The following is an 18,481-nucleotide window of genomic DNA, read 5'->3' on the forward strand; positions in this document are numbered from 1 at the left end:
GCCTGGTGTAGAAGTGAGGTGGGGGTTGTCTGTCACTGTGCAGAGGTAGGAAAGAGGTGTGGAAGGGAATAGCCTTTGAAAACAAAATAACCTTTGCACACATTCTTTTAACCCAAGGTTAAGTAATAATATCCTGTTTTCCAGTTTAAAATTTGAGTCACAGAGAAGTTCCATGAATTGCCAAAGGTCAGTCAGTTAGTCAATGGCAGAACTGACCATATTCCAGTGACTCCAAATCGGTTGCTCTTTCCACCTAATTATATTGTATTTTCTTTTGTTTTAAGCCTTCCAACTAGTTTTCAGCCCATCTGAGGATTTCATATCTGCCCAAGTCAATTTGAATTAATGTAGTAAGGCCTTGGGAAACCACATTCATATTTTTGTGCCTTTCTTAGTATGTTGTTTTCCTGCAGAATAATTACAAACTTCTGTGTTTTAATTACAGTGACTTTTAGGATGCTGCAGATTTCTTCCAATCAGTTGGCTTTTGTATTTTCTTCCTGTACCTTTTCAGCACAAGACTTCTAAACTCTCTTATACCCGAGTGGGAGTGTTCCTTAGGCAGAAACCCTAACTGATAGAGCCTGTCTCCATGGCGTGATGGAGGATCACTGAAATAGGCTCTACTGAATATTAGGTGTAAATGCTTTCAGGTAGCCCTTCTTGGTTGAATTAAACTACAAAGCAATATTTCTTTCAAGCCATTTGGAGGCAATTTACAGGCAAAAAAACAATGTGGTCTACATAAAAGTCATAACTCTGATTTCCATGTGTCATGTGCATGTTGCACAACTCTACAGATTATTCATAGAAACAAATTAGGAAAAGGAAGCAACTCCACAATATGTTTTGATGAAAGAATCGCTGAGCATCCCTTACTTGGCTGATGGTTAGTATCCACGTTTGTTTATAAAACATATGCAAATGTAATGAAATGGCTCCTTCTATGGTGTGCAAGGAAATAGATGATTGTATTATTACGACAGTTGTGCCTTTTCCATAAATAACTTAAAGGCCACATTTCTCTCCCCATTAAGAATCACTTCCCTATGCAATTTAGTTCATATTTGTTTCTGAGGCATCACTAATTACCACTCATCTGAGATACATAGATTCCCCCTCTCTTCCTTGGTGTGGCACTGCCACATCTTCAAAGGCTTCTGTGGAGCAGGAGATGGTCAAGGAGGTGGTGACTGAGCACGGGATAAGCCTCACTATCACCGACGGTTCTGCCATTACCCTCTTTCCTGCCACCTCACAAAGTTATACACATGTAGCTGACTATTCTTGTTTTCTTTCTCTTTTTCCTGCTTCAGGTTTATTTGTACAAATAGCACAGGAAGACACCAGCCCTATGCAGACGGCAGCCCAGGGGGGTCGCAGCAGTCCTTCTGTCCTCACGTTGGCAGATGGAGATCTCTATTCTGAAGCCTTTGTAGGGCCGTGGGCACCTTTAGGAGCCTGAGCTGGAACTGAAGCTGGAGCTGCAGGCTGGGCCTTGGTTTGATCCTTGGCCTTTGGCGGGCACAGCCTGAGCTCCTTGGCAATGCGGGCACGAGCACGCTTCCTAAGCTTGGGGTGGGCAGTGTAGGCAAGTCGATCGAGCTTGTGGCAGATACCCTTTGGGATCTTGGGCTTAACCTCCTTGGGCTTTACAAGGGCCTTGATGGCCTCAGCACGTACACTCACGGCCTTGGTATTGTTAGCCTGCATCTTCTTTAGGCCTTTCTTGTTGTGCTTCTTGGCAAAGTGCATGCTCCTCAGGAACTTGGGGTCCACTCCCTTTAGAGATTAGTGATTGGGGTTTCTTTGTGATTGGGGTTTCTTGATGCCATTTCTGTGCCATTTTCGGAACTGGTTGTGTGTGGTGTGGTTCTTGGACTTGGCCATGTCTGCACCATAAGCCACGGCTCCCATAGCTGACTATCCTTAAGTACGAGGCGAAACCAAAGAGAATTCTGATATATTGTGGGAAGAAAAGTTGACCATCCACTTAATATTTCCATAATCAAAAAATCCCTAAAGTTAAGGCTTCATAAGCAGAGTCCTGTCTACCCCAGTTCCTAACCTTGTTTCTTGCCCCCAGTTCTACTTTTCTTTCCAAGATATAATGCCCTTTTTTATTCCTCCACTCTTTGAAATCAACACCTACTTATTGGGAAATTTCACTGTTCATCCACAAAGGTTATCACCACAGGACACATCCTGTTAGCATTATTTTCGAAACTCTAAGCTTACTCTTGGAACTATTAGGAATAAGAGGCCAGTGTGGTGGCACCTTGGGAGGCTGAAGAAGGAGGATCTCTTGAGCTCAGGAGTTTGAGACCATCCTGGGCAATATAGGAGACCTTGTCTCTACAAAAAATAAAAAACTATCTGGGTGTAGTGGTGCATGCCTGTGATTCCAGTTACCTAGGAGGCTGAGGCGGGAGGATCACTTGAGCCCAGGAGTTTGAGGCTGCAGTGAGCTATGATGGCACGAATGCACTCCAGCCTGGCCAACATAGCAAAACACAGTCTCAAAAAAAAAAAAAAGAAGAAGAAGAAGAAGAAAGTATCAAGTACTAAGTTATAAACATTAGCCTACTACCTTATAAACTTAAGTGGCTCCCTTATCCTAAAAAATCCTGGACATGGGTTTGAATTTGTTCCCTGAATTGGCCTAATTAACCTCTTAGACAGATATCATCCTTCTTGCCAGTCTCTGTGAGATGAACAGGCCTCATTCATACTTAGGCAGTTCCTCCAGTCTCTGGAGAGGTGGGGGTGAATTATAGGTAGGTCATATTTATGCAGCCATAAGGAAAGAAAGGATTGAGCCCAGTGAACAGATTACAAAGTATTGGTGTATTGATCCTGTATTAGTCCGTTCTCACGCTGCTAATAAAGACATACCCAAGACTGGTTAATTTATAAAGGAAAGAAATTTAATGGACTCACAGTTCTACACGGCTGGGGAGGCCTCACGATCATGGTGGAAAATGAAGGAAGAGCAAAGGGACTTCTCACATGGCAGAAGGTAAGAGGGCGTGTGCAGGGGAACTCCCTTTTGTAAAACCATCAGCTCTCCTGAGACTTATTCACTATCACGAGAACAGCATGGGAAAAATCCACTCCCATGATTCAATTACCCCCCACCAGGTCCCTCCCATGATGTGGGGATTATGGGGGCTACAATTCAAGATGAGATTTGGGTGGGGACACAGCCAAACCATATCAAATCCTTAGTAACATGAGCATTTTATGATGTTATAAAATCACTCTTCTTTTTGTTGTTTCATGAGTGATGGATGACTCCAGAAGATTGTGTTGGGATTTACCTCAGTTTGAATGAGGTGTGTTCAAAACTTGATAGATTTTTAAATATTTAAAAATAATTGTTGAGGAGGAGCAGTTCTTCCCCACTTCTCATGTGACCTTCCATGCAGACGGAACTTATCAGTATAAGGCTCCTGACCTCTCTGTCCCTTCACCCATTCTGCCTCAAAGCAGCTAGACTAATTTTCGGATTGGTCGATTTGAAATGAATATGATTAAGTTTAATACCTCTATCCCTCTTCCTTTGGGAGTGAGCTGTCTACATGAAAATCCTTACTCCACCACTCTGTGGGGTCAACCTTCTCCCCATCTGCGGGAGGCAGCTCTCACCGAGTACCACCTACCACCACTGAGTTCAGTGGACAATGAGGACACCCAACCGCCTCGTTCTGAGTTGTGTCTTCCAACTTCATCTTTAGTAGCTCATCTCTTATCTCTTCACCTCCTTGTCTTATTTTTCTAAATGTTCATCACTTTAACTGGGAGGTGAGATACTGTGTATTAGGCGCCCAGCCCTCACAAACTCCGGCAACAATGAACACTAAGCTACACAATGTAGATACAAATAAGAACTATTGATTGTTTTGCGAGGTGAGTAGTTTGTAGTAGGTAGAAGAAGAAAGGGTAGATGAATCTTCTTTCCTTCAAGGAGCATATAAGCACACATAAACGGTTAGAAACAGTAAGAGAGGGTCTACAGGCCTTAATGAGTGGAGCAGACAGCAACTAAGGAAAATTAGAGGAGAAAGATATTGGTTGGAAAGCCTAACAGGGAGTTAAAGTTTCAGCTGAGCTTTAAGGAAAGGTTGGTACATGCATTCCAAAAAGTGCAGAGTGTTCTATTAATGGAAAAGTAAGCACATCGAGCTGGTTCTATTGCAAATATGTATTTATAATTACATCCTGTAAGTAACTGAAAACTCTATCATTACATTAAAAAATGTAAAACCTTCTGGAGCAGCCGAGTACATGGCAGCAGCTGCAACATCAGCATGTTCCGTCTCACTCTCTGCCACAGACAGCACAACTACTAGTGATGTTCACACAGACTTGGGAGAAGTTTTGACATGAAATAACTGTGATATTTAAGGAAGAAACAAAATGCTGAAAGTTGATACAAAAACTGAGGTCCCCCCCTCTGTAATTACAATGAACATGCTAAACAAAGATGGAACTAACTCTGAGAACTTAAAGCCAACAAGAGGAGTTGGCTGCACCTGCATCAGGACAAAATGTGCTGGCTGGTCCCTGACCTGGCATAAGACAGGAAAGTCACCTGTGTGGTAGAATTGTGGGCACAAGCACACACTTCATTCAGGTGAAGGCTCAGTGAGAGATCTTCTGTCCTGTCCTGCCCTGAGAGACGGAGGCTTTTAGGTAAGCAGAAGGAAGGGGGTAAGACCCCCAGCACATGGAGGGAGAACAAAAGTCTCAGGCAGGAAAGCATAAGAGATGCTTGGAGAAGACAGGGCAGGAGTGCAGAGATTTTGACGTCTATAAACCTTGGTTGACCTTGAAGATGTATCTTTTAATGCCATTATCTCATGTTAATTAATAACAGCAACTTAACTTTCCGTCTTCATGGCATTGTGACAACACTGCCTTTCAGCAGCCATAGTGATGTTACTGATCTGCTTTTGCCTGGTTTTCTGTGAGTAAACTGTGTTCTGAGCCAGCCACACGCTGTGACTCAGGCCTTCTTATGACCAGTACCAGGCACTCACACTGCTGTTGGCCAAGAGCTGCCTATGGCCATACAGCAGAGACAAATTAATACTAACACCATCCTTACATTTGGGAGACAGGCTAACAGTTTACAGGCTCCAGAGCACTTTCCCATCCCTTCACATTTAATCCTCGGATCACATCTGGTGTTATTCAGGCACAACTGGAAGGCCATGTGCGGGTGGACCACATCTGGAATAGCCTGTGTTGAGAGACACATCTGGCACTCTCCCCCATCACCCCCCTTCTTCCCTCTTCAGGAAACTTGGGACATGGAGTCAAGACACCTGGCTTTCAAGCCCAGGTCTTCTATTAACTGACCATGGGCTTGTGGGCAAAGTCACACCACTTCTCTGGGTATAATTGCATACTGGGTGATTTCTAAAGCCCCTTCCTGCTCCAAGATACTATTATGCTGTGACAAACTGGAGAAGTAGACAGTGACTATAGTGATATCCTCCTTAAAAATGAAGACCCTGTTACACAGAGAATTTAATGACTTCTACTCCAAGATTACACAGATGGTAAGCAGTAACATCTCTGGATGTTTCATTTAGTGTTTTTTCCACTACATCGCACACATGTGCGTGAGCACAATGTGGATTAACCTTGACCCGCTTAGCTCTAGCTCAGATAACCAGATGCAGATGGAGGAATCCATGCTTTCAGCAAAACTACATTAGTTACTTGGACAGTATGTGGCTAAATAAGATTCCACAAACTGACAGCCTGCAGACAGGATTTGTCCTGAAGCCCTGTTTTATTTGGCCCCTAGCGTGTTTTATTTAAAAAATTGACATGTTGCTATACTTTAAATTTGAGATATTTACATAAAAATTCAAAAATTCAAGTTCTCTTAAAAAGCTGAAAGTTTGGCAACATGATAATGACTGGTTGAAATGGGCTCATCATTATATTGTCCCTTCAGTTAGTGTTTTCAAACTTCCATACTGTTGACATTTTGGACTGAATAATTCTTTGTTGTGGAGAGGCTGTCGTGTATATTTTGGGATGTCTAACAGCATCCCTAGTCTATACTCACCAGATGCCAGTAGCACCTTCCCCTCTGTTGTGACAATCAGTGTGACATTGCCAAATATCCTTTGGATGGGGGCCACAAAATTCCTTTATGCTGAGAATGATTGCTGTAGGCATTTGAATAGGGATCCTTGGAAAACAAGAGCTGTAGAAGATGTAGTCCAATGCTCTCCGTTTACAGAGAAGGAAACTGAAGCCCAACCAGAAAGGTTAAGTAACTTGCCCATAGTGACACAATTGAACAATGGTGACAGAGCTAGGACTGGAACCCAGGTCCTCTGATGCCTTGTGCAGTGCACTTGTCACCTCGATCTGCTTCCAGAGCTCTCACCTGCCAACTATGTGAGATGCTGGGTACATTAATTTGCTAATTTCATGCCCATTTTAATTGCTGATCAGGAAGGCCTGACTGCTGCTCTCCCTTCCTTGCAAGTATGTCCAGAGTCAAACAGAGCAGCCCTCCACTCCAAGGGAGCATTGCCTGGACTAGGCGGCCCATATTGTTTCACTCAGATTGGAAAGGGTGTTACGTAAACATTTACCTTATTCTCTGATCCAGTCATTTATATAAGATCTTTCTCATTCCCAGCCACTTCAGATCATCAGTCTCTTTTGCATTCTTGAATCAACATTTTCTCTAAAGCCACTAAGAAAGGGTACAGCCAGAAACAAATGTTTGTGTGAAGTCATTTGTCACTCTGCAAATTCCTTAGGAATGTGGTTATACAACAAACAGTTGGATGTGATCATTTATATGCTTAGAATTTGTTTCATCATTTCAAAGCTCATCCTTTTTGATAAAAAACAATTTTAGAAGTATATTAACGATTTATCACAGGAAGTATTTCCTTTTCATAATAATAAATTCCTCTGATGTGAGAAAGTACCTACCAGGCCTACTGGACCAGAAGCCCTGGGTGCTTAGGCTTCAGTTTTGGCTCTATCACTATCTAACCTGATGGCCTAAACAGGGCCATATCTTTCTCAACGGTGTTTGGGTGACCACTGAGATCCCTTGACACTCTCATATTGTATGAGTCATATTCCTGTTTCATCTGTTAGTGTCCCTGGGAGCTTTCTCCTATAATTGGTTCTTGTTCTACCTGGTTTGCCTACTGCATTTTTGACAGAGAAAGCCCAGAAAACACCTATTGTAAAATGTTATTTGTTTACCCACTTACAGTGGGACCAGCCCACAGGTTAATTTGAAAATTTTCTAGTTGTCAGTGAAATATCTTAGTCAGAAAGTAACTTTGCCCAGCAGTAATGTTAAACTCTGCTTTGAGGGTACAATAGTCCCCCCTTATCCAAGAAGGATATGGTCCAAGACCGCCAGTGGGTTCCTGAAAGCACGGATTGTAGGAACCCAATCAAACACAGTTCTGTTCACATCCACCTACAAATTTAATACCTTTTCCAACCTAACTAAGCACTCGTCATGCACTGTGCCCATAGTTTTGTAGTTTAAAGGGCAACAGCAAAACTAGCACACATTTTTTTTCCTCTTCACAATTTAACAGATAGGTTTGTTTCTGCTGTATCTTTTAGCAACCTCAGCATACAATTCTTTTTTTCTTATTAAGTTGAGAGCCTCCTCCTTTTCATGTAAAGACTATTTATGGCTTCTCTTTGGCACATCCAAGTTGCCAGAATCACTATTCTTGTGGTTGGGGCCATTATGAAGTAACGTAAGGGTGCCTTGAACACAAGCACTCTGATACCATGACAACAGATCTGTTAACAAAGAAATCTACTAAGTAAATCACAGACAGGGAGGGTAGACAGCATGGAGACGCTGGACAGAGGATTCACATCCTGGGTAAGATGGGGAGGGAGGGCACACAGTTTAATACTTATGAATTGTTTATGTTGGAATTTTCCACTTAATATTTTCAGACCATGGTTGACCACAGGTAACTGAAACCACAGGAGTGAGATGACAGGTAAGGGGTTACTACTGTACATCCTTCTTGGATGTCCTACTGAGTGTCAGAATCATTTGAGAATGCAATGATGTAGTAATCAACCACCTCCTGCCTCCCGCTCCCCTTCGTCCTCCCCCTCAATGTGGTAGGACTTTTCATATATTGTGACCTGAAGTTTACAGAGGACTGTTATGTGACCACTCACTATGGTAAAATCATACTGCCATAAATGTGTTCTGACTTTCTTGGCTTCTATCCTGGCACATCTCTCTCTGGCACAGTGTCCATCCACCTCAGCTTCTGATTGTCTCTTTTCTTTCTTTCCTTTGAACCTGATAGGAGATCAGAGCATGAAAGACAGGTGGCTATAAAGAATAACAGAATTGTCACATATGCAAGAGTTGTGTGTCACCTCCCTTGTGCAATGTTTGGGTGGACTTGATCATAAGGTCCATTTGGACAAGTGGAGGAGGGGAACAAGTGGGACAGAGGCTCGGATGCATGAGTTGGAAAAATGAATAGAGTGTTAAGGGAGCTGCAGTTTGGACTCACCCAAGATAGGTCAGATTCTGAACATAGAGCTGTAAGACTCCCTGCCAGAGAAATCCTGATTAGGATTAGTTGAGGCACTGGGCAAGGCTGGGCCAATGGATAAAGTCTTCAGTACCCAGAACTGAGCAGGTCCAGGAGGCCAATTCACTTTATCTCCTAACATCACTTATTCATAATCTGACTCTTATTGTAAGTCTCTGTGTGAAGGTATATTTTTCTTTTGTCTCTTTATCAAGAAGGAAACCAAACTGACTGACTTAAATTTTTGCTTATTAAAACAACGTTAACAATTAGCATCTAACATTGACTTTATGTCAGACATTCTGCCTGTACTATTTTAGCAGAAGGTCACAGGGAAGTTTAAGGGTAATTGTTGGCCATTCTTGAATATGCCTTCTTCCTTGCTTTGTTAATTAAATAAGTGCTGAGTTTTAACTGGGTCCATGGTATCCCAGCTAAAGATTACAGCTTCCAGCTTGTCTTACAGATTGATGTGGCCATGTAACTAGGTGCTAGCTCATTGGATGTGAACAGAAAAGGTGTAAACAACTTGAGGTTTATGCCCATAAGGAAGGATTGTGCCCTCTCCCTCCCCTTCTCCTTTCCCTCTGGCTGGAAGGTGAACATGAGGCAAGAGTTGAGAAAAGACAGTGTAGCCATGAGATGAAAACTGAGTGTTGAAGATGCAGAATAGGCCAGGAGGAGTCTGGTCCCCAGACTGTGGAGCTGTCCTCTCAGCTCTAGACTGATTATGTTCAGACTAGCACGAGAGAGAAATAAACGCCTGCTTCTTTTAAGCCACAATTATTTTGACTTTTGTTATAATAGCCACACTTGTTTCCTAATTGTTCCTGGTATTCATTTTGTACCCTTTGTGCAAATCAACATCTAAACCTCAAAAAAGACAACTGGTCTAAAATTGCTTCTGGAGTGGTCCCCTCATATAGCTCAAATATGATGCTTTCTTATAGAATTCCTCTCTGATATGGAAATGCCAGTGAAATCATACAGTCCTTTCCCCACACCAAAGGAATGCCCAGCTCTGAACAAAGGGTGCCTTCTGGAACATGTGCCTGGCTGGGTTTTCGTATGTGTGAGCAAAAGTCCGGGGTGCATTCTTTGTTAATCTCCAACCTGGGACTCTACCCACGTCACAGGCTGGGTTCCTGTGGAGATTAAAATAATCGATGTGGTGGGTCAATAAATAAATCATAAAAATTATCACATTTACCCAGTATCAACATTACTAGTATTTAAGGGCTCATGTTCGGAATGTTATATATTTAAAACAAAGGTTTTGGCACCAAAATAAAGAATATGCTCCAAGTTACTTTGTTTGTTGACTTAACGTTTTTAAATATTGCATGTTAGTGAGATTTGGGTTGTGAGAGCCATGAAGGCATCTCTGATTTACTTTTTTTTTCAGGGATACTGAAGGGCTACTTGTGAGATGGCAAAAAAGAGATAGGGCAACCAGAATTTCCCTCAGTCATCCCTGACAAGTTCCCCTACATCTTCACACAAAGTAAGAGGGCTGCCACTTCACGGTGATCTCAGCACTCCTAATGCCACTTGGAAAATTCTGGACTTGGATTAAGCACGACTCAGGCAGGACAGTTCACAGATATCTGTGAGCCATGACTTAAGGCCCATTTTCTCTGAAGCTATTTCCAAGTTAGTCAGCACCATACGGACAAACAGAGGGAGAGTCAGAAAGATAAATTTCTTTCCCTGTAATGTATATGTTATGTTAACAATAGAATACAATGAAGTTAAGGGATCATGTATGAATGTAAATGCCCCTGCATCCCCACTGTGTTCAGTACTTTATGTATTATCTTTGTCTTTTCCACAATATGCTTCTTACACATTCCCCGACTCCTTCCACAGTTATCTATCAATTGTCAAATGCTGTTTACCTACAACATTGGGGTTCTCATTTGCTAGACTTTTTTTTGCAGTTTATTATTCTTTATCTCTGTTTACTAAACTCCAGTATCTCACCTACATTATGTAACTTTTTATCAAAGTTAAGTGAAATGTAGATCTTGAATTTTCTCTTTCTTCCATAATTCTTTATTACTTGTGAAATATATTCCTACAATATTGTATATGTGACCAGGGGACCAGATGGGACCGGGGGAGGAAAATGGCTTTTAAGTGATTCGAGGCGATGCTTATTGTCTGTCGAGTCAGGACTATGAAGCCACATGACGTGGAAGCAATGCAGGTGTATTTCTTCACCTCTCAACATTCTTGACCAGCTACTGTATGCCACAGCCTAGGGATGAAAACTTGAGGAAGGGTCTACCTCTGCCTCTGGAAGCTTATAATCTGTGGGATAGCCAAATAACAAGGGATTTCAGAACAGTGTGCTGGGTGCTGCCATGGGGATAGCCACAGGGTGCTAGGGGAACAGACAGTAGTGAGGCCCAACTTGGTCTTGGGAGAATCAGGGAAGGTTTTCTGGATGGGAAGGTGGTGTTTAAGTGAGACCTGAGTAGAGGTTGTCCATGCAAAAAAGTGGAAAATATCATGGCAAGCTTCCAGAGATGAGAAAGTTTGGGATCACTGAGTAGTTCCGTGCATCTGGAGCGTGGAGTGGAAGTAGCTGAGTATGGAAATCCAAAGACGGGGATGAAAGCAGAGACTGGATGAAAAATCCCTGAGAGCCAAGATATCAAGTAGGTAAGGGGCAGAGGTCAAAATAAATGGATCCAGTCAGTCTGAGGAAGATTCACCTACACCAATGCTGCAGTTTGAAGCTGGATAAGGAGAAAAGGAAATAAACATTTTTGAGTGTGTACCATATACCAGACACTGCATTACCTAATCCAATTATCACACAAAGCTTTTAGGGGGTATAATTATCACCATTTCATGGCTGAAAAACATGGCTTCAAAAGGTAGCATGATAGGTATCACACAGTTTTGAGTAGTAGGTCTGAGATTCAAATTCAGGTCTAATCCCAAAGCCTGTGTTCTTTCTGACCATAGCAATGACTCCAGAGCAAGAGGCCAGCCAAGAGAGGGCAGGTTTAATGAACTAGATAGAAGCTACAGAGAGTCAGACTTGGGCTTCAGATAACCACATGCAGGCAGAGTAACAGCTGGCACAAGACTTCCAGGAAATGGGCCATCTTTGAAAAGATGTGTTGACAAGCTGCCCAGGCTGTGGGGCATGAGTGCCAAAGGTCAAAGTTTAGAAGAATAAAGAGGCAAAATCAAATTTCTATGTAGAAGAAGCTAACTAGAAGTTGATATAGAAGCATGAAACTAGACAGAAGAGGAGAGGAGTTAGAAGAGACAGGGCCAAGTGCCATGCTGAGAGGCCAAAGCTACAGAAAAAGTGGCCAAGGAGAGAGGTTCCTGGTGATGGGGTGGCTGAAAGGCTTTTTTTTTTTGAGACGGAGTCTCACTCTGTCGCCCAGGCTGAAGTGCAGTGGCCGGATCTCAGCTCACTGCAAGCTCTACCTCCTGGGTTCACGCCATTCTCCTGCCTCAGCCTCCCGAGTAGCTGGGACTACAGGCACCCGCCACCTCGCCCGGCTACTTTTTTGTATTTTTTTTTTAGTAGAGATGGGGTTTCACCGTGTTAGCCAGGATGGTCTTGATCTTGTGACCTCGTGATCCGCCCGTCTCGGCCTCCCAAAGTGCTGGGATTACAGGCTTGAGCCACCGCACCCGGCCTGAAAGGCTTTAAATAATAGAAGTGTCTAATGTGTAATCATAGGTTGTTTGGTTGTTGTCCTGTGAACTCCAACAGTTGCCTCAATTCTCCTGTTAAAATCCATCCCACACATCACACAGCCTTGTGTTTGAGACAGGCTCCAGTAGAACGTCCAAACAGGAAGACGGGGAATGTTCGGTGTGGAGTGTGAAGTGACAGGGTACACAGAAGCGGGAGCAGGCACAGAAAAGACAGGAAGCCCATACATGGCATGATTAGGCCTCAGCCAGAGGTGGCCAGGAACATTATAAACAACCTGCCCACATGTCAAAGATTAGCAGAGAGTTCGAGAGAGTTGTTAAATGGCTCACCACATAAGGAATGAGAATGCAAAACAATTCCATTTGAATCCTGAAAGGGCAAGCTGACCTCCGCTGATGTGCGGCTTGTGAAAAGAAGATATTTCTAATAGAGCTGCTCAAGGATTAAGTAGGCAGCCTTGGACAGCAGTTAATTTTCCACCCCTGGGAATGTGTAGGCAAAGAGGACACAGACCCAGGCATGAGAGTGGTAGGACAGATTCAGGTGTCAGATGACAACAGACTGCATAACCCATCGAACTCCCTCCCAACCCTGAGAGTCCAGCCTAGGAAAGCAAGTTTAAGGCTCCCCAATGAATGAAGTATCCAGGCAAATTGAACTTGCATTTGGGAACGCACATTTAACAAAACTCAGAATGAATGAGTCAATAGGAAATCCACCCAAACAGGTTAACATTAAAACGGAACCATTAACATCGAAGAGAAGGATAAAGCTGCCTTGCTAGTCAACTTTCTGATTCAATCCAAGCTTTCTCATGTGTTTCCCGCTCCTCCTAATGGGTCACTTGGTTTAAACAGTCTAGGATTTGCTTTCAGAGCAGGTGGATAAACTTACCTGTCCCAGCGGAGATTAAAGTTTCAGCACCTGCTGACGATGCATCTAACCTGTTGAGGATTTTCTTGCATTTTGAGATTCAAGCCCGGGCCTAGCCATCCTTTCTCCCAGTTCGTTAGTGATATCCACCAGGCTGGAGGTGTCTTGAGGGTATGAAAGTCCACCAGCTTCAAGAGAAAAGGAAACAAAAGTAAAGCAAGAAAGACTGAGAACAACAACGTAGGCAGAAAGCTGGTAACAGTGAGCCCTCTTCTCTCCACGGCCTGGTCAGAAAGAAACAAGCAAATGCTGCCACAACTCCTTAGACTGTGTGCAAGGACAGGGTACACACCAACTGCTAAAGCACATGTTAAAAGGTTAAAATTTTAAACAATTTCCTAGATTTTCTCTTATACTGTGCTCAGAACAATATGTGCAATTTAGAGAAAAAAAAAACCTAAGTAAATATGATATTCTGCCAATGCTCTAATTTTATGTGTCAGCCAGGGATGACTTGGTACATGAAATTCATAGACAAACCATACATTTTCAAAAAGCAGACTTTATTGGTTTGAATTTCAGCACGTAAGGTATTTCTGCACTCACCCACGGTAGGGCAACAGTCAGGATAGTCAGAAGTCACGAAGGAGGAGGAGGCACAAAGAACCTACAGTAACCACAGACTAGATCGTCAGCTCTAAGAAATTGACTGTAGACCTCAAATAGTTGCTGATATTTGAAATAAGAATAAAATTTCCCATATGCAACCAGTCTAGGGAGGCATTCTTGGTGACATTTTCAAATTGTCCCATATGCCACAACCCTCTACTGAGCAGGACTGAACACGTCTCTGGGGGTCAAACCCACATAGATTGGATTTGAAAGACCACGAAGTTCAGTTCTTTCTCCCGAGTGTCCTCCCTTTGTGGAAACTAGAAGTAAATTAGCAACTCCACCTAGTCATTCCAAAAGATAGAATCACATTTAAGCTACCCTTTGGCTTTAGAAACATTTTTCTTCCAAGAAACTACTTTTGAAATAAGTAAAAAATGTTAAAGCTGACCACTCGTCCTTTTATTTTAACAAGTACTTTTGAATTCTTCCTCCAGGCCACCATGCCAGACATGGAAGATACAAAGATCTATTGATGCCTTTGAATAACCTAGAGTCTCTTGTTCATGCAAACAAGATTAAGATCCAATAAATGAATCACAAAGTACAGATGTACACCCTGTGCCCAAATCTGCCCCGGGGTATTGGGAAAGGCCTCACAGCAAAGGCAGAGCCTGAGCTGAGCAGCTGATGGTGAGTGGGAGTTTATCAGATGACAGACAGGTGAATGGCATTTCAGAAGGAGGGAATAGTATGTTGTAAAGGTACCAAAGTGGGAGAGAGTAGGACAGTGGCTTGAGGAGTGGCACCAGGGTCAAGGTAGTATGTTGCATGCTCTAGTCATGCAAGTGTTTTCCTGGAAAAAGAACAAATGCATTGTGGCAAAATTCAAGTGCATTCCTATACTTAAAATTCAACAGATCTAAAGATAGTAATTCAGAGAAAAAGGAAATTAAAATATTTGAGCAGTTTCTTTGTGACACCTGAAAACAAGTGCCAGGGGATTTATGTGTTATTGTCTCTAGAACAGGGTCACTTCATGGGCCTGTAGCCTGCCATCACTCAGGGGCCCATGCAGAGAAGCCTCTGCACTTGGGCAAATGCTCTGCTCTTGCTGTCTTAAAGTTCTTTAGAACGTTTTGAACAACGCGCCTTGGCTTTTCGTATTCCATTTGTCCCCAAAAATTACGCAGCTGATCCTGAGAACAGAACATTTTCAGATGACTTGAAATAGCTCGGTATTGTTGTATTTAAAGTGGAAAGAGGGAGAAGTGGTAGATGAGGTTGGACATGTAGGCAGTGGCATATATCGAAAGGCCTGGGAGCCTCGCTAAAAATTTAAAATGTACCTGTAGGATACAGAAGGTCATTGAAGAATTTGAGCAAGAAGTAGCATGAAGAGATGTGCTGTTCAGATCACCGTAGTGTAATGAGTCGACAGAGTGGAAATATAACAAAAAGTTTCCCATTTAAAATAAATGCATTCTCCTTGTTTGAATTTCGTTTCTTGGGAATAAAGTTTTGATCTGTGTTAAAAGTCTCTGCAAGAAATAGTTGCTGTGATTAACTTACACCTTAGGGTAAATTCAGATAGCAAGATCTGTGAGCTCTTTTGAGACCTGGTTGTAGGAAAGGGAGAACAGAAAATAGGAGGCAGAAGTTTCTGCGTATAGATGGGCAGGCCATACAGAAGCCGGCCTTCTGGGGAAAAGCTTAGCCGTCTTTTCACTCTGCACAAGCCTAGCCTGACAACACACAGAGATTTTTTTTTCCCCCCAAAAGTGGCCTTTTAGTATTCTCCCTGCCTGTTTCTTTATTGCAGTGTTTCTCAAAGTGTGTTCCCCAGGAAATCAGCGTCTCCATCACCTGGAACTCTCCGCTCCACCCTAGTAGCACCGAATCAGAAACTCTGGGGCTGGAGCCCAGAAATCTGTTGTTATAATCCCTCGGAGTGATCCTCAGGCAGCCAAGAACTGTTGCTTCATTGTAAATTGTCTGTGCCTCTAGAACTCAGATATTATAAGAAAAATGATGGAAATGCCCATTTAGTATCAGAACGAATAATCAAAAGTGATTTTAATATCAAAAAAATTCAGTCTTGTTCTAAACGTACTTTTACATGAATGTACATTCAGCAAGTGATCTAGGGCGTACATGATTGCAAAATCTTCATAGGTGATAATGCCATAGTTCCAGAATGACTTTAAAAGGGCATATATTACTGCATGAGCGATGAATCACAGCTTCTGCAGTTAATGGTAGTATTTAGCAAAACAAAATAAAGATGATTCTTTTCTTCTTAAGCAAGCATGGTCATTATATTGAAAGAATGTTTTTCTTGTACTGTCTTCTTCTAAAGGATCATGTCTGCTGATAGTGCTGGAATTTTTTTATTTCTTTGTGCCTTACATTGCACCAGTAATATTGCAGCTATGATAATACATGTCCAAAGGTGACATGTGTTTACATAGCCTATAACGTTTCTGAAATGCAGTCTGATTTGCTGCTAAAACCATCATTTCTCAGATTCTTTCCGTTGTCCTCCATGAGTAATCCAATATACAAGGAAGGATAAAAGGGTAAACACTTTTGTGATAATCCAGATTTTTCCAGTGGAATTTTAAACAGTTTGACAATTCAGTCTTGTTAAAATGTGATATAAAATAAATGCTTCTTTGCAAACAATTATCCAATAAATATTTTAATTCTGTCTCATATTCTCACAGTGGATTGTTTTCTGAGTCTTTTGGTGGAATTCTTTCAAATTAGAGCTCAATGATCTTCTTTATATTTTATCCAAGGTTTGAAATACATGAACCTGTCTCTACTTACTTGAACAATGGCCTCTATTATGGTGTCTTTTTCTTTAAATCCAAATATTATACTCAGCATTTTAGGAATTCTCTATCCCAAATACAGCCAATTAAATTGTCTATAAGTGATTCAGAGCCTTAGAAAATTAAATGAAATGGGAGTTTGTACTTTGAAATGAGTTCAAAAATGTGTACCATTTGTCAATGCTAATCTCTGTCGAGTAGGCCTCATTATCTTCTGGTTCTGCTGCTAACAGATGAAATAATCTGACACAGACTTCTTTAACAGAGATATTTCTTCCTAGGGGAAGTCTGACCTTTCTCAGCAACTGGGAATCAAATTCTTGACCCTGAAGATGGGAGAAAGAACGTGATGCTTCTTGGTGCCGTGATAAACCAGCCAAAATTTGAAAACATCTCCTGGGATAAACAAGAGCCGACATGGGTATTTGTATTGTTTTTCATCAACATTCAGGACTAACTGAGAGCTGATGACCAAGGAGTTTAGCACAAGAGAACACTGAGTCTGAAACTTTGGAAAACCTGGAGATGATGGCCTCAGATGCAAATCTCCCATCACTGGCCTGGTCTGATGTTGGCATCGTAAATCTGAGTTGAGACCAGAACCAAAGTGGTCACCATCCTTTCCTTTTCAATCAGTGTTCAGCCCAACCCCCTTTCTGCTGGACCTGAAAACCTGGAGACCCCAACCCAATCTATGATTCTGTGGTTCTGTTCCCCCATCTCCAAAACCCTGATGAAACAAAGAAGGAAACAAGTATTCATTAAACAGTTTGCAGGGAGGAATGAAAGAATGACAGTCTCTCTCCTTAATCATTTCTGGAATATTTGAATAAATAAATCTTGAATTGATAAACTTTCAAGCAGCAAGAAGATAATGTTTGTGTGCGAGCACCTCTTTTGTAAAGCAGAGAAGCTGGGGTCACACATTCTTTTATCTCCCCCAACTACACCCTCTCCCTCCTTTTGGCCAGGGGCAAGGGGTGTCAGCTGAAGCTGCTGTCTTCCTCATCCATTAGATTCTTGTCTGGTATCTAAGACCAGACTGTTCTGTCTTAAATTCATCCCTCAGTCAAAGGGTGTGATGAGAGAAAAAGGAAAATGCCTACTGAATAATTCTTCTTGAATGTACTAGAGGGACTATAAATTACTGATACGGTTTGGATATTTGTCCCTTCCAAATCTCATGTTAAAATTTGATCCCTGGCCAGGATGATGGCTCACACCTATAATCCTAGCACTTTGGGAGGCCCAGGTGGGCAGATCTCTTGAGCTCAGGAGTTAGAGACCAGACTGGGCAATGTGATGAAACCCCATCTCTACTAAAAATACAAAAATTAGTGGGGCATGGTGGCTCATGCCTGTAGTCCCAGTTACTGTGGAGGCTGAGGCACAAGGTCGCTTGAGCCTGACTGAGCTTAAGAGGTGGAGGAGGCAGCGCACTAAGATCGCACCACTGTACTCCAGCATGGGCAACAGAGTGAGACCCTATCTCAAAAAAAAAAAAAAAAAAAAAAAAAAAAACGATTCCCAGTGTGAGAGATGGGGCCTGGTGGAAGGTGTGTAGGTGTGTGGGTCATGGGAGTGGATCCTTCATGAGGTTCTTGGTGTAGTCTTCACTGTAATGAGTCAGTTCATGCAAGAACTAGTTGTTTAAAAGACTGTGACACCCTTCCCATCTCTCTTTTTCTCCCTCTCTTGTCATGTGGCACATCTGCTCCTCCTTTGCCTTCTGCCATGATTGGAAGCTTCCTAAAGCCCTCACCAGAACCAGATGCCAGCACCATGCTTCTTGTAGAGCCTGCAGAACCATGGGCCAAATAAACCTCTTTTCTTTATAAATTGCCCAGCCTCAAGTATTCTTTTATAGCCATGCAAAACTGAGACAACAC

The 18,481-nt window shown here is 42.3% G+C and overlaps 2 long non-coding RNA genes and 1 pseudogene across 2 annotated transcripts; 2 read left to right on the plus strand and 1 right to left on the minus strand.

Moving 5' to 3' along the window:
- Positions 1-1,268: 1,268 nt before the first annotated feature.
- Positions 1,269-1,890, minus strand: LOC116268853 (annotated as a pseudogene).
- A 5,905-nt stretch (positions 1,891-7,795) lies between these two features.
- Positions 7,796-17,452, plus strand: LOC103875693. Its single transcript, XR_634583.4, has 2 exons — positions 7,796-7,900; positions 16,874-17,452. It is a non-coding gene; the product is annotated as an uncharacterized LOC103875693 (long non-coding RNA).
- LOC116268854 lies at positions 7,978-10,600 on the plus strand. The gene is made up of 2 exons (XR_004176031.1): positions 7,978-8,024; positions 9,985-10,600. It is a non-coding gene; the product is annotated as an uncharacterized LOC116268854 (long non-coding RNA).
- Positions 17,453-18,481: the final 1,029 nt, after the last annotated feature.

Source organism: Papio anubis, chromosome 9, assembly GCF_008728515.1.
Source record: "Papio anubis isolate 15944 chromosome 9, Panubis1.0, whole genome shotgun sequence".
Classification (NCBI taxonomy): Eukaryota; Metazoa; Chordata; class Mammalia; order Primates; family Cercopithecidae; genus Papio; species Papio anubis.